We start from the raw sequence: 13338 nt of genomic DNA, 5'->3' as shown, positions 1-13338 counted from the left end.
GCTGTGGCTCCCATGGCCCCGGCACTGCTGGCTTCCAACCAGCTCTGCATGACTGAGATCCAAGTGTTGCAAGGAGTGGCCCCCAGCACGGAGCACTGCTTGAAAGCATCCCCCCAAATCTACTTTTTCTAATTTTCTTTTATAATTAGCCTTTTCCTGCATGGCAGAGCCTGGCAAGCTCCGCATGGCGTAATCGATATGCCAAAAATAGCAATGACAGTCTTCATTCCCCTGACCCTGAAAGAGTCCCCAATATGCCATCAGGCTACACTAGCACGCGACAGGGACAAATGGAGATGTTACTGGCACCAGCTTGAGCAAATCAATGAACAATGGGATGACAGTGATACAGTGAATTAGCCTTTTATTCAGCATTCTTCCCCTTTATTCATGCAGCATATTTTACACCAGATGTTGCAAAACAAGCGTGAGCTTCCCTCCTCTCTCTCCCATGCCACCTCCTTTTCTTTCTCCATCCAACTCTGGAGCAACATAGTTGACTCTGGCTTATATATTTGAGGGGTATGAGGGTTGGAGCAATAGCACAGCGGGTAGGGTGTGACCGACCCCGGTTCTATTCTCAGCATCCCATATGGTCCCCAGAGCAGCGCCAGGGGTAATTCCTGAGTGCAGAGCCAGGAGTAACCCCTGTGCATCGCCGGGTGTGACCCAAAAAGCAAATAAATAAATAAATAAATAAATAAACAAATAAATAAATAGATAAATAAAAATTTGGGAGGTATGGTTGGGAACTCACCTGATGGTTCTCTGGGTTTACTCCTGGCTCTGTGGTCAGAGATCAGGCTTAGAGAACCATGGATTGAACCCCGTCAGTTGTGTGCAAGGCAAGTACCAAGTCAGTTGTGTGCAAGGCAACTTACAACCCAGTCAGTTGTGTGCAAGGCAAGTACCTTACTCAGGACTTTTGTGTTAGTAACTATCTGTTCTCTACTACTTTGCCCCCAACTCACTTTTTCTTTGCAGGTTCACACCTGGCAATGCTTAGGGGTTACTCCTGGCTTTGCTCTCAGAAATTACTCCAGATGGTGCTCAGGGGACTAAATGTGGTGCCAAAGATCAAACCAAGGTTGGCTACATGCAAAGGAAGCACCTAACTCTCTGTACTATCATTCTAGACCTCGCTCCCTTTTTGTTTGTTTTATTGAATCACTGTGAGATACAGTTACAAAGATTTCATGTTTGAGTTTCAATTATATAATGATCAAACACCCATCCTCCCACCAGTGCACATTTTCCACCACCAATGTCCCCAATATGCCCCCACACCCATCCCAACACTCCCCTTGCCTCCGTGGCAGACAATTTCCCCCATACTCTCTCTCTACTTTTGGGCATTATGGTTTGCAATATAGATACTGAGAGGCCATCACGTATGGTCCTTTATCTACTTTCAGCACACATCTCCCATCCCGAATTATCCTTCCAACTGTCATTGACTTAGTGATCCCTTCTCTATTCCATCTGCCTTCTCTCTTCCGCTCATGAAGCAGTCTTCCAGCTATGGGGCAATCCTCCTGGCCTTGTATCTACAGTTCTGGGGTGTCAGCCTCATGTGATGTTATTTTATACTCCACAAATGAGTGCAGTCCCTCTATGTCTGTCCCTCTCTTTCTGACTCATTTCACTTAGCATGATGCTCTCCATGGCCATCCACTTATAAGCAAATTTCATGACTTCATCTTTCCTGGGCTGGAGCAATAGTGCAGCGGGTAGGGCGTTTGCCTTGCACACGGCTGACCCGGGTTTGATTCCTCCACCCCTCTCGGAGAGCCGGCAAGCTACCGAGAGTATCTCACCTGCACCGCAGAGCCTGGCAAGCTACCCATGGCGTATTCAATATGCCAAAAACAGTAACAAGTCTCACAATGGAGATGTTACTGGTGCCCGCTCGAGCAAATTGATGAGCAACAGGATGATAGTGATACAGTAAATACAGTGATACATCTTTCCTAATAGCTGCATAGTATTCCATTGTGTAGATGTACCAAAGTTTCTTTAACCAGTTGTCTGTTCTTGGGCACTTGGGTTGTTTCCAGATTCTGGCTATTGTGAACAGTGCTGAAATGACATACAGGTGCAGATGTCATTTCTGTGCTTTTTTGCACCCTCAGGACATATTCCCAGAAGTGGTGCTGCGGGGTCATATAGAAGCTCAATTTCTAGATTTTGAAGGAATGCCCATATTTTGAAGGACTGCCCCCGGTACCATGTAGCCCAATCAACAGCTAACATCCAGAGACTATAACACCAAGCTCCCAGAAGCGTGAACAGCTGCGTGATATCTTTTAGTTTAGTTTCCCCTCTGGGAGAACCTGGCAAGCTACCAAGAGTTTCCTGCCCACATGGGAGAGCCTTGCAAACTCCCCATGGCATATTCATATGCCAAAGCCAATGACAATGATGTATCTCATTCGCCTGATCCTGAAAGAGCCTCCAATGTGGCACCACTGGAAAGGACGTGTAAAGAGAGGCTTCTAAAATCTCAGGGCTAGGATGAACTGAGATGTTACTGAGACTGCTCGAGAAATTTGAGGATCAATGGGATGATGATGATGATGATGATTGTTTTCCAGAAAGGTTGGACCAGTCGGCATTCCCACCAACAGTGAAAGAGCGTCCCTTTTCCCACACATCCACGCCAGCATTGGTTTTGTTTTTTTGAATGTGTGCCAGTCTCTGTGGTGTGAGATGATATCTCATTGTTGTTTTGATTTGCATCTCCCTGATTAGCAATGTAGAGCATTTTTTTCATATGCCTTTGGCCATTTGTATTTCTTTTTTGAGGAAGCCTCTGCTCATTTCTTTTCCCCATTTTTTGATGGGATTGGAAATTCTATTAGTGTCTTGTATATGTCTTGTATATCTTGGATATTAACCCCTTATCAGATGGGTATTGGGTAAATATTCTTTCCCATTCCATAGGTTCTCTCTGTATTTTGGTCACTGTTTTTTTTTTTGGGGGGGGGTGCAGAAGATTTCTAGTTTAATGTAGTCCCATTTGTTTATGTTTGTTTCCACTTGCTTGGTCAGTGGTGTTTCATCTGTAAAGATGCCTTTAGCTTCAGTGTCATGGAGGGTTTGCCTATATTTTCCTGGATGTACCTTATGGATTCATGTCTTATATTGAGGTCAGATCCACTTTGATCTGACTTTTATTCCTGATGTTAGACAGAGGTCAGAGTTCATTTTTTTTTTTGCATGGAGCTGCCCAGTTTTCCCAGCACCGCTTGTTGAAGAGACTTTCCTGTTCTACTTCATATTTCTTGTTCCTTTATCATAAATTAAGTGATCATATATTTGAGAGTCTGTGACAGAATATTCAACTCTGTTCCATTGGTTTGCAAGTCTGTTTCTAGTCCAATACCATGCTGTTTGAATTACTATTGCTTTGTAGTACAGTTTAAAATTGGGGAAGGTGATGCCAACCATCTTATTTTCCCCAAGGATTGCTTTAGCTATTTGTGGAGATTTATTGTTCCATATGAATTTCAGGAGTGTTTTGTCTATTTCTTTGAAGAATGTCATGGGTATCCTGATATGGACTGCATTAAATCTGTATAGTGCTTTGGGGAGTATTGCCATTTTGATAATGTTAATCCTCCATATCCATGTCACTCCCTTTTTTTAAAGAGTAGAAAAAGCACAGAAATGTATTTAATGTAAGATTTATGTGACGGAGTCTTTCGAAGGAAATGAAGAGTCAATGAAGAGCTAAAGTTTATTTTTATGCTGTGTTTGCTCTGGAGTCATATTGTGGATTAAAAGAAGATTATTATGCATTAAGGAGGCTGGGGAAGATATCCTACACTAGTGGCAACTTTGAAAAGTTTTGTGAGGGTTCTTTTTGAGGTCTGGTTGTCTTCAGAGATAAAGGTCTCCCTTTCTTCGGCAGCCAGGGGGCACCTCACACCTTTTGCAGCTATTGGGACGCCTACTCCTCACCGGTGTTCTGGCCACCAGTGCTTCCTGGAGGAGCTGCTGTGATGGAGAAGCAGAAGGTCCTTTCTGGATTTCATGGGGGCTTCAACTTAAAGGTGAAAAGGCTCTGGGTGATTCTAGATAAATATCATTTTTGCTGGAAAGCAGCTGCTGCTTCCTTTGCTCTATATTCTCTATAAGGCCACTAAAATGACCAACAACAAAGACAGAGGTCAAGCCCCTTCACACTCAACCTTTCTTTACGAGCTGACTTCACCCCAGTCTGTCCCTGTTAACTTTTTTGGGTCACACACGGTGATGCACAGGGGTTACTCCTGGCTCATGCACTCAGGAATTACCCCTGGCGGTGCTCAGGGGACCATATGGGATGCTGGGAATTGAACCTGGGTCGGGTGCGTGCAAGGCAAACGCCCAACCCACTGTGCTAGCGCTCCAGTCCCAACTTTATTTTCCTTGACCTTTGCTAGGTAGCAACATATTTGAAAAGTGTAAGTACAGGACCAAGAAAGTGTAGTGCAGTTTAGGCTGCTTGCCTTGCTTTCAGGTGACCCTAGTTCGATCCCCAGCACCACACATAGTTCCTGGAGCACCACTAGGCGTGATCCTTGATCACAGAGGCAAGAGTAAGCCCTGAGCACTCCTGGGTGGATACCCTACCCTAAAAAAAGGAATGGGGATAACTGACATGCAATAAGTGCATCAATTTAGAGTACTATTTGATGAGCTTTCATATATAGGAGCTTTGATACGTAAAACTGGCTTCAAATTATGTGGATATACATGATCCACTCTGACAGTTTCACTGAACTACTGACTGAAAAGGAAACGGAATTTGAACCTGACCTCAAAGGAACACTGAAGGGCTGGAGCAATAGCACAGCGAGTAGGGCATTTGCCTTGCACGCGGCCAACCAGGATTCGATTCCCAGCGTCCCATATAGTCCCCTGAGCACTGCTAGGAGTAATTCCTGAGCACAGAGATTCGAACACCCTCCCCATTGTGCTATCGCTCCAGCCCCTGAAGTATAATTTTTTTGTTGTTGCTGTTAAAAGTGTTTGGATGTGAAAGAAGCAATACAGTGAGCAGGACGCTTGCCTTCCATGCAGCCACTCGGGTTCAATCTACCACACCACATATGATCCCCTGAGCCCTCCAGGAGTGATCCCTGAGCACAGAGCCAGGAGAAAGCCCTGAGCACCACCAGGTGTGATATAACTTGTATCACTTGTAGCTCTGTTGATCTTCGATTTGCTCGAGCGGGCGCCAGTAACGTCTCCATTTGTCCCTGTCGCAAGCTAGTGCAACCCAATAATATCTGCTCGCTCCAGGAACAGGAAGAGCCTCAAATCGTTCATTCAGATATTTGACGAAGAAATCTGACCATCTAGTTGGTGGGCGGCCACGAGGTTTTCTGACGTCCCGTGGAATCCAGTCAGTAACAGCTCTTGTCCAGTGGTCGTCTCTGAAACGCATTACATGACCGGCCCATCTGATTTTTGATGCCTTGGCAAACGAGACAGCGTCCCTGATTTTTGACCGTCGACGGAGGTCAGAACTCCGGATTCCTTCTCTCACTTGAGTGAGACATGATATTCCCAGCATAGCTCTTTCGATTCCTCTTTGGGATACCCTAATAGCATTCTCATCCTGCTTGCGTAGGGCCCAGGTCTCTGAGGCATATGTTAGTGCAGGAAGAACGGTGGAATCCAAAAAATGTGCCCGGAGTCGGAGGTTCTTCGTTCTCTTAACCACCTCTTCGACACTCTTGAATGCATTCCACGCTGCTCTCTTCCTCCTGTGCAGTTCTGGCACCAAGTCATTCCTCATGTTGATTTCTCGACCCAGGTACACATATCTGCTGCATTTGGAGATGTTCGTTCCATTGAGAGCAAATGGAGCTTCAGGGACCAGTTCGTTTTTCATGAACATCGTCTTGTTGAGATTCAGCTGCAATCCGACCTTTCCACACTCGTGGTCGAAGTCGACCAGCATTTGTGCCACTTGGCTAATGTTTGGTGTTATGAGAATTATGTCATCAGCGAAGCGGAGGTGGTATAATTGCTGACCGTCGATTTTCACTCCCATTCCTTCCCATTCCAGTTGTCGCATGATGTTCTCAAGGGCGGCACTGAAGAGTTTCGGTGAAATGATATCACCCTGCCGCACCCCTCTCTTTACATCAATGATCACTTCCTTGTAGAATGGTGAGATCCTGGTGGTGAATCCACAATACAGCTCGTGAAGGATTTTGGTTTGAATGCCCTGTTTGGCCAGGGCTTCGATGACCGCCTCAGTCTCAACAGAATCGAAGGCCTTTAAGTCGATGAACGTTAGACAGAGTGGCATCTTGAACTCTCTCGAAACGTCAATGAGTCTGGTCACTGTGTGCTTATGGTCTACCGTGCTGAATCCCCTTCGGAACCCGGCTTGCTCGCATGGTTGTCCTTCGTCTAGTGTTCTGCCTATTCTATTCAGAATGGCACAAGTGAACAACTTGTACACGACAGACAGCAGGCAGATTGGGCGATAGCTGCCAATGTCGTGAATGTCTCCCTTCTTGTACAATAGAACGGTCCTACTGGTTTTCCACTGGGACGGAACCTTGCATTCAGACAGGTAGCGTGTGAAGAGTCGGGCCAGTATATTGATGAGTACTGGTGGCAGATTCTTCAGGTGTTCGGGTCTGACCTTGTCCGGACCAGGTGCTGTTCTCATCTTTACCAGCAAAATGGCGTGTCGGATTTCAGAAGGGAGAACGTTGGGAACGACATATCCATTCTGCGGAATTTGGTATGTGGGCAGGTGGACATGGCTGTCAAAGAGATCCGAGTAGAAGTCGTGAATAATTTTCTCCATTGCCTTTCTGGAGGATGTGATAGATCCATCGGGACGTCGGAGGGCAGTCATCTTGGTCTTGTAGTTGGCGAAGGACAGGTGAGCATTGCGAATACTTTTCAGGTGTGGTAAAAAGAAAAAACCCAAAACCCCCAACATTTAAGTAAATAAATAAAAGGTCTTGCAGATAAAAATGTGGATCCTTTGCCATAAGAAAGTTTAGACAGAGGCATGCAGGAGAAGCTCCAAGAGGCTGTGCACATGCTTCGCATAAGGGAGCTCTGGGTTAACTCCCCGTACCACACAGTCCCCAGCACCTCTGGGAGTAGCTCCCGAGAACCACGGATGGAGACGGGAGGGAGGGTAGGAGAGGTAGGACAGCAGGCAGGGCACTTTCCTTGCACAGGACTGACCCTGGTTGGATCCTGGATATTCTAGAAAGGCCCCTGAGAACCCCGAGAACCACCGAGAGTGATCCCTGATTGCAGAGCCAGGATAAAGCCCTGAGCACCACCAGGTGTGGAACCCCCCCCAACCCCCAAGAAAAGAAAACCCTCAAGAATTTGGAAGCTCCAGTCAGGGAGGCAGCTCATGGACTGGAGCATATTTTGCATGCCGGAGTCCTGAGTTGAATTCCTAGTGCCCCACGGTTCCCCCAGACTATGCCAGGAGCAGCTGAGTCAGGAATAGCTCTGTTCAGTGAGACCCCCAAAAAAACAAAACAAATCATTGCTTTGTTTTAGGGCCACACTATTGTGTTCAGGGCTTCCTCCTCCCTCTGTTCAGAGATCACTCCTAGAAGGCTCAGGGGACTGTACGGGATGTTGGGAATTGAACCATAAGTGTTAGCGATGTGCACAACAAGCACCCCCACTGTCCTATCGCTCCGCCCCCCAGACAATTTAAAAATAATAGCCTACCACCCTGAAGAAAGGAACAGTCCTGCTCACTCTCCAGGCCCGCATTCTCCTTTGAAGATGTATCTCATTTGCTTGTCTCGATGTTTCCTTGCTTGTCTATTTCCATGCTGGAGAAGCCCATATTCTTTCTTGAACACACACTTCTTCCTTTCTCTCTCCTTACATCTTCCTCTTTTTTGGGGGAGGCCACACCTAATGATTCTCAGGGCTTCCTCCTGGCTCTGTACTCAGACATTACTCCTATGCATGGGGACCCATGTAGGGGGCTAGGAATTGAACCCAGGTCAGCAATATGCAAAGCAAATGCCCTACCCACTGTACTCTCTCCAGCTCCTTCCTTCACATAGATAAGTTTTAATAAAAACTATCTAAAAAACAAAACATAGTAGTCGTCAAAATTGCAAATAGATTCATATTTTTGTAATATTGTCTTGGTTCTGAAAGAACAGTTCATAGAAGTCATAGCATTTATGGATTGCGCTGCATTTAAAGGTTTTTTTTAAAGACTCCTATTTATTATTATTTTGTCATTGGTTTATTTTTGGTTTTGGAGTCATGTCCAGTGGTGCTCAGGGATAGTCCCTGCATGTAGCTCCCTGATCACTCTCAACAGTTTTTGGGGAATTGTGCAGTGATCACGATAGAACCTGTCGCACCAGCAGGAAAGCATGTGTTCCCAGCCCTCAGAGCCCTATCCCTGGCTCTTCATTATTATTATTACTTTAAAACTGTATTTCTGGTTTTATAAATATAAATATTTAAGCCTTGTCATTTGTTTTGTCTGAAGTAGAGTCATCACATGTCTCATTTTCTGTTATATTTTTATTCATCTTTGATAATAAATCAGAGATGGAATAAGTGAGTTCATTTTCATGTAAATATAGTTACAACACTCCAGTCTATGTGTACCTGAATTTGTTATGTTCCACTACATATTAAAATACTTTCTTTTAGTTATTATTTTGGGGGAAGCTATGCTTACTGGTCCTCAGAAGGTACTATGGCTCAGTGCTCGGGAGTCTCTCCTGGCAGCGTTCAGAGGGCCATGTAGTGTGGACATCAAACCTGGGCCTCTTGCAAGCAAAGCATATGCATCATTCTGTGGGGTTATTTTTCTGCCTCCAAAAGTATTCTCTTTTAAAAAACATCACTATGTGCTTTTAACAAAGTTTTTTAAGAGGGGCTGGCCTTGCATGCGGCAGACCCAGATTGGATTCCCAGGATCCCATATGGTCCCTCAAGCACCACCAGGGGTGATTCCTGAGTGCAGAGGTAGAACCAGGAGTGATTCCTGAGCAGAGCCAAGGATGGTCTCCTCCAGAACCAAACAAAACTACTTAAGAAACAGGAAAAATTATCAACTCTATTTGTAAATTGTTTGTACCCCTTGTATTTTGGACTGGAGCGATAGCAGAGCAGGTAGGACGTTTGCCTTGCACGTGGCTGACTCAGGTTCGATTCCTTTGTCCCTCTCGGAGAGCCCAGTAAGCTACTGAGAGTATCCCGCCTGCACGGCAGAGCCTGGCAAGCAACCTGTGACGTATTCAATATGCCAAAAACGGTAACAAAAAGTCTCACAATGGAGACGTTACTGGTGCCCGCTCGAGTAAACCAATGAACAATGGGACAACAGTGCTACAGTGCCATATTTTATATTTTATAATATTTTATATTTTATATAAAATATTTAAAATAGGGGCCAGTAAGTGGTTGAAAGGACAATAGTGTAGGCTCCAAATATTTCCCCTTCCCTGTGGGATGTTGTTGTTTCCATGGCCGGGAGTTAAACTCTCTTGCAAGTCACATGCTTTTGTTGTGCCACCAGAGATCCCAAATGGGAGTCACTCCAGGCTGGCAGCTGGCATGTGGAATGGTGCCATGGATCCAACCCCCAATCAGGGTGCGCCCACTGAGCTCTCCTGGACATGCAAGTCATTAATTTACATTCATGGTCTACACAGGCAGGTATTCTCTAACATGTCTGTTAGTAATTCCCAGACATGTCTGGGCCATTGGCAGAGGTTTTTTCTTTTATGAAACAAATACACAGAAATTCAGCTACGGGAAACAATACATACGTTCAGTTTTTTGTATGAATTAGTTCATGCTCTGTCTGTAACCTCAGTTCTACCACCAAGAGGAGAATCCCACTGACACTCTTTCAGAGCTAACGGACGGAATTTCGGGCCGGTCCCCAGGGATTGGGGAGAAAGCACAGGACATATGAACCATGCAGAGACAGCAGTCCTGGTTCAAATCCCCAGCACCACATCTGGGTGCATCACCCCAGTAACTCTTGAGCAGTCAGGAATAGTCCCTTAGTCCCAGTGGATGTGGCCCAACCCCATTCTATCCCTATCCCCTAAGGGAAGAAAAGGAAACCAAGATGCTTATGATGGGGTATTGTAGGATAACATTAGCTTGTTCTTCCTCCCTGGCCCCTGCGGGCTTGGGTCTGTTGATTGCTCCCATCACAGTATTCCCATCTCTGTGTTTATCTATAACCTCTCTCTTTGTGTTATGCTCCACCAAGTCCTCAATTACCTTTTGTCTCCTGATCACTTGTAAATATTGTTTTTCTATTCTCTTTAATTGCCTCTGCATAGTTACTTACTTCAGAGCTATTACCTTTTGTATAGACACAGGAAGACAGTTAAAAAGACATGTTTTTGTAACTTGGGAGTTAACTGACTCCAGAAAACATTACTCCCCAGACATTTGTTCTCTCCATTTGAGCCTCAGTTGCCCTCACTTCCTAGATCCTCAAAAGCAGGGTCCTGACAAGGGACTGGATGGACCCAGGAAAAGCTGTGAGCTACCTGGCATCAAAATGGACCAGGCCAAAGTGCCATAATACTTAACAATAAATTAAGAGCATGGTCACGGACAAATGCTGTTATGATCCAAAAAGTAATAATTAGACGTGGTCCCTGCTAGGGTTAGGAAAGATTAATCTGGCCTGAGCTCTATAGTCTGAGATCTCTAGCAAGATGTCCCCAGGAGAGCTGCCCTATAGCCTAAAATATATTTCTTACTGTGTCCATACAAAATAACAAATATTAGGAAGTAGAATTAAGATGTTAATTAAGTTACTGATCTAAGGAAAGGAGACATACACCTTAAGTGTTGTTTCACCCTGGAGGGCTGCAGGTGGTCAGGAAGGTTTAAATATGTTGATTGCCCTTCAAGAGAAGGAAGTTAGGAAGGATGAGAAGTTAAGAGGTGTGGTTAGAGGTGGCTGAGGTTGAAGTGGTAGAAGTGGTTGCTGTGGGCTGAGTGGAGTTTTGGGAGAGACTAGAAAGAGAGCAAGGTGGTAAGATGAACGGTAGAGAGACTTAGCAAAGGGAACAAGAGGAGATGGGAATGGGGAGGTTAGAGAGACTGGAACAGACGTGTGGGGAGAAAGGAGAAAATGGCAGCTGATCACCAACCAGCCTGGTCCTCGTTCCTCCTTCGTCCACCCATGGCAACGGCCGTCCTGGGTGGGGAAGCAGCTTGAGAGCACTGAACGCGGGCGGCGAGAGAGAGCCACCTGAGAGCCTGGTATCCGTGCTCACGCACTTCCACAGGGTGTCCTCTAGAACCACTGTCGACTAGAGGCAGTGGAGATGTGTATTTTTATTATTATTTTGCTTTTTTGGTCACACCTGGTGATGCACAGGAGTTATTCCTGGCTCTACACTCAGAAATTACTCCTGGTGGTGCTCAGGGGACCATATGGGATGCTGGGAATTGAACCCGGGTGGGCCGAGTGCAAGGCAAACACCCTACCCGCTGTGCTATCGCCGCAGCCCCTAGAGCCAATGGAGAGCTGGCTCCATTTAAAACAATTTGTGAACACATTTTTAGTTATCTGTTTGCTTCCCAGTGGCTCTTGCTAAAATCCCAAGCAGCAGGGTTGGATAGTATAGCGGGTATGGCACTTGCCTTGCATGCTGTCAATCTGGGTTTGATCCCCACCATCCCAGCTCTCCTGGAATGATCCCTGAGGGAGATCCAGAGTAATCTTTGAGCGCCACGCTTTTGTTTTGTGTGGCCCCAAAACAAAATAGACAATAACAACAAAAAAGTGAAAATTCTATGATCTCACCTTCAAATTTATTTTTAGCAAAGAACAAAGTCTGCCTTCCCTTTCAAGTCATTACTGTTCAGGGCAATTTTTATTAAATAGAATTTTTAAGAGGAGATTTTTAAAGTTTGTAGCAAAATTGAGTTGAAAGTATAGAGATTTGCTTTGTTCCCTGCCTGCCCCCCATATTCACATTGTCCCTAGACCATCAACCCACACTGGAGTGGGTCATTGGTTATGGCAAGTGAACACTGTCTTGACACACTACTGTCACCCAAAGTCATCATTTACTAAGTATTGACTCTTGGTAGCATTCTCTGGATTTGGATAAACAGGTACTGACAGGGACCCAGCATCCTAACATCTCAAAGTAATTCTGCAGGCCAAAAGATGTGGGCCACTATTGCTCCCTCTCTTCTCCTGACCCCAGGCAGTCATTGGTTTTCTTACTGTCCCTAGAGCTCTGCTTCCCGAATGTCCTGTATTAGACATATTCTCTATGGCAGTCCTGACCTGAGATTCTGCCATAGCCCTTCACTACCACCCCACTTCAGTGAAGCACCTTGTGGGGTTTTCCCTCTGTCAGTTTTACGAAGGCCTCCATTCCCCTAGGTTCCTATTGTCATCCACCCTAATGAAGGTGACAGGTTGAGCACGAAGGCTCTCCACCAATTTATCATCTGCTGTCACTCTCAGGTCCTTCAGCATGTCTTGTTAAGCAGTATGACTTTCCTTCATGAATGTGGATAAATATTGAGTGTAACCAAGCCTCTACCACTAGGCAACTCTGTGACAGCAGGACCAAAACATGAGAGCCAAGACACAAAAGAACTACAATGTCCAATGACAGATGAGAGGAGGAGACAAGTTATACATGCAGTGGCATACTGCATACCAAGATTGGTCGTCTTGCCACTGACCATAATGTAGACAGAGCTAGAGTGTCACGTAAGTGAAATAAGTCACAGGGAGAAGGACTAGTACAAGATGACCTCACTTATATATATTGTATAAAGAAATCAAGAAAGGAAATGGACAGTCTTCAAGGACTCGTACTGGTGGAAGGGCCAGTGAGGAATAGGCAGTCGTGGACTAGAAGTATAGGATAGTGATGGATGGTCTTGGGCACTTTGGTGGTGATAAGCCCAGTAACTTTATATTTGTCCTGAGCCATCTATCCCATAGGCTTTAACTACCAGCAACAGGCTGGTTGACCAAAGGATAACATTGGATTACTGAAATCCTCTTATATTAACTGCAAATAAACAAGGAAAGAAGAAAAAAACATTAGAGACGCTTTTAGAAAAGATTTTTTTTGGTGTGTGGGGGGGTTGCACACCCAGTAGTGCTCAGTGCTGACTCCTGGCTCTGTGCTCAGGGCTCACTCCTGGCAGTGTTTTGGGGACTATATGGGACACTGTGGATCAAGCCTGGGTCTGGAGCGTGCAAGGCAAGTCCTTTACCCACTGTACTATCTCTCTGGTCTGCGGGAAAGATTGCCTAGGTAATACTAGTAGGATTAGCTAGTAGGATAAGAACAATACGAGAACAGG

This window comes from Sorex araneus, chromosome 5, assembly GCF_027595985.1.
Source record: "Sorex araneus isolate mSorAra2 chromosome 5, mSorAra2.pri, whole genome shotgun sequence".
Taxonomy (NCBI): domain Eukaryota; kingdom Metazoa; phylum Chordata; class Mammalia; order Eulipotyphla; family Soricidae; genus Sorex; species Sorex araneus.
This window is presented reverse-complemented; position numbering follows the sequence as displayed.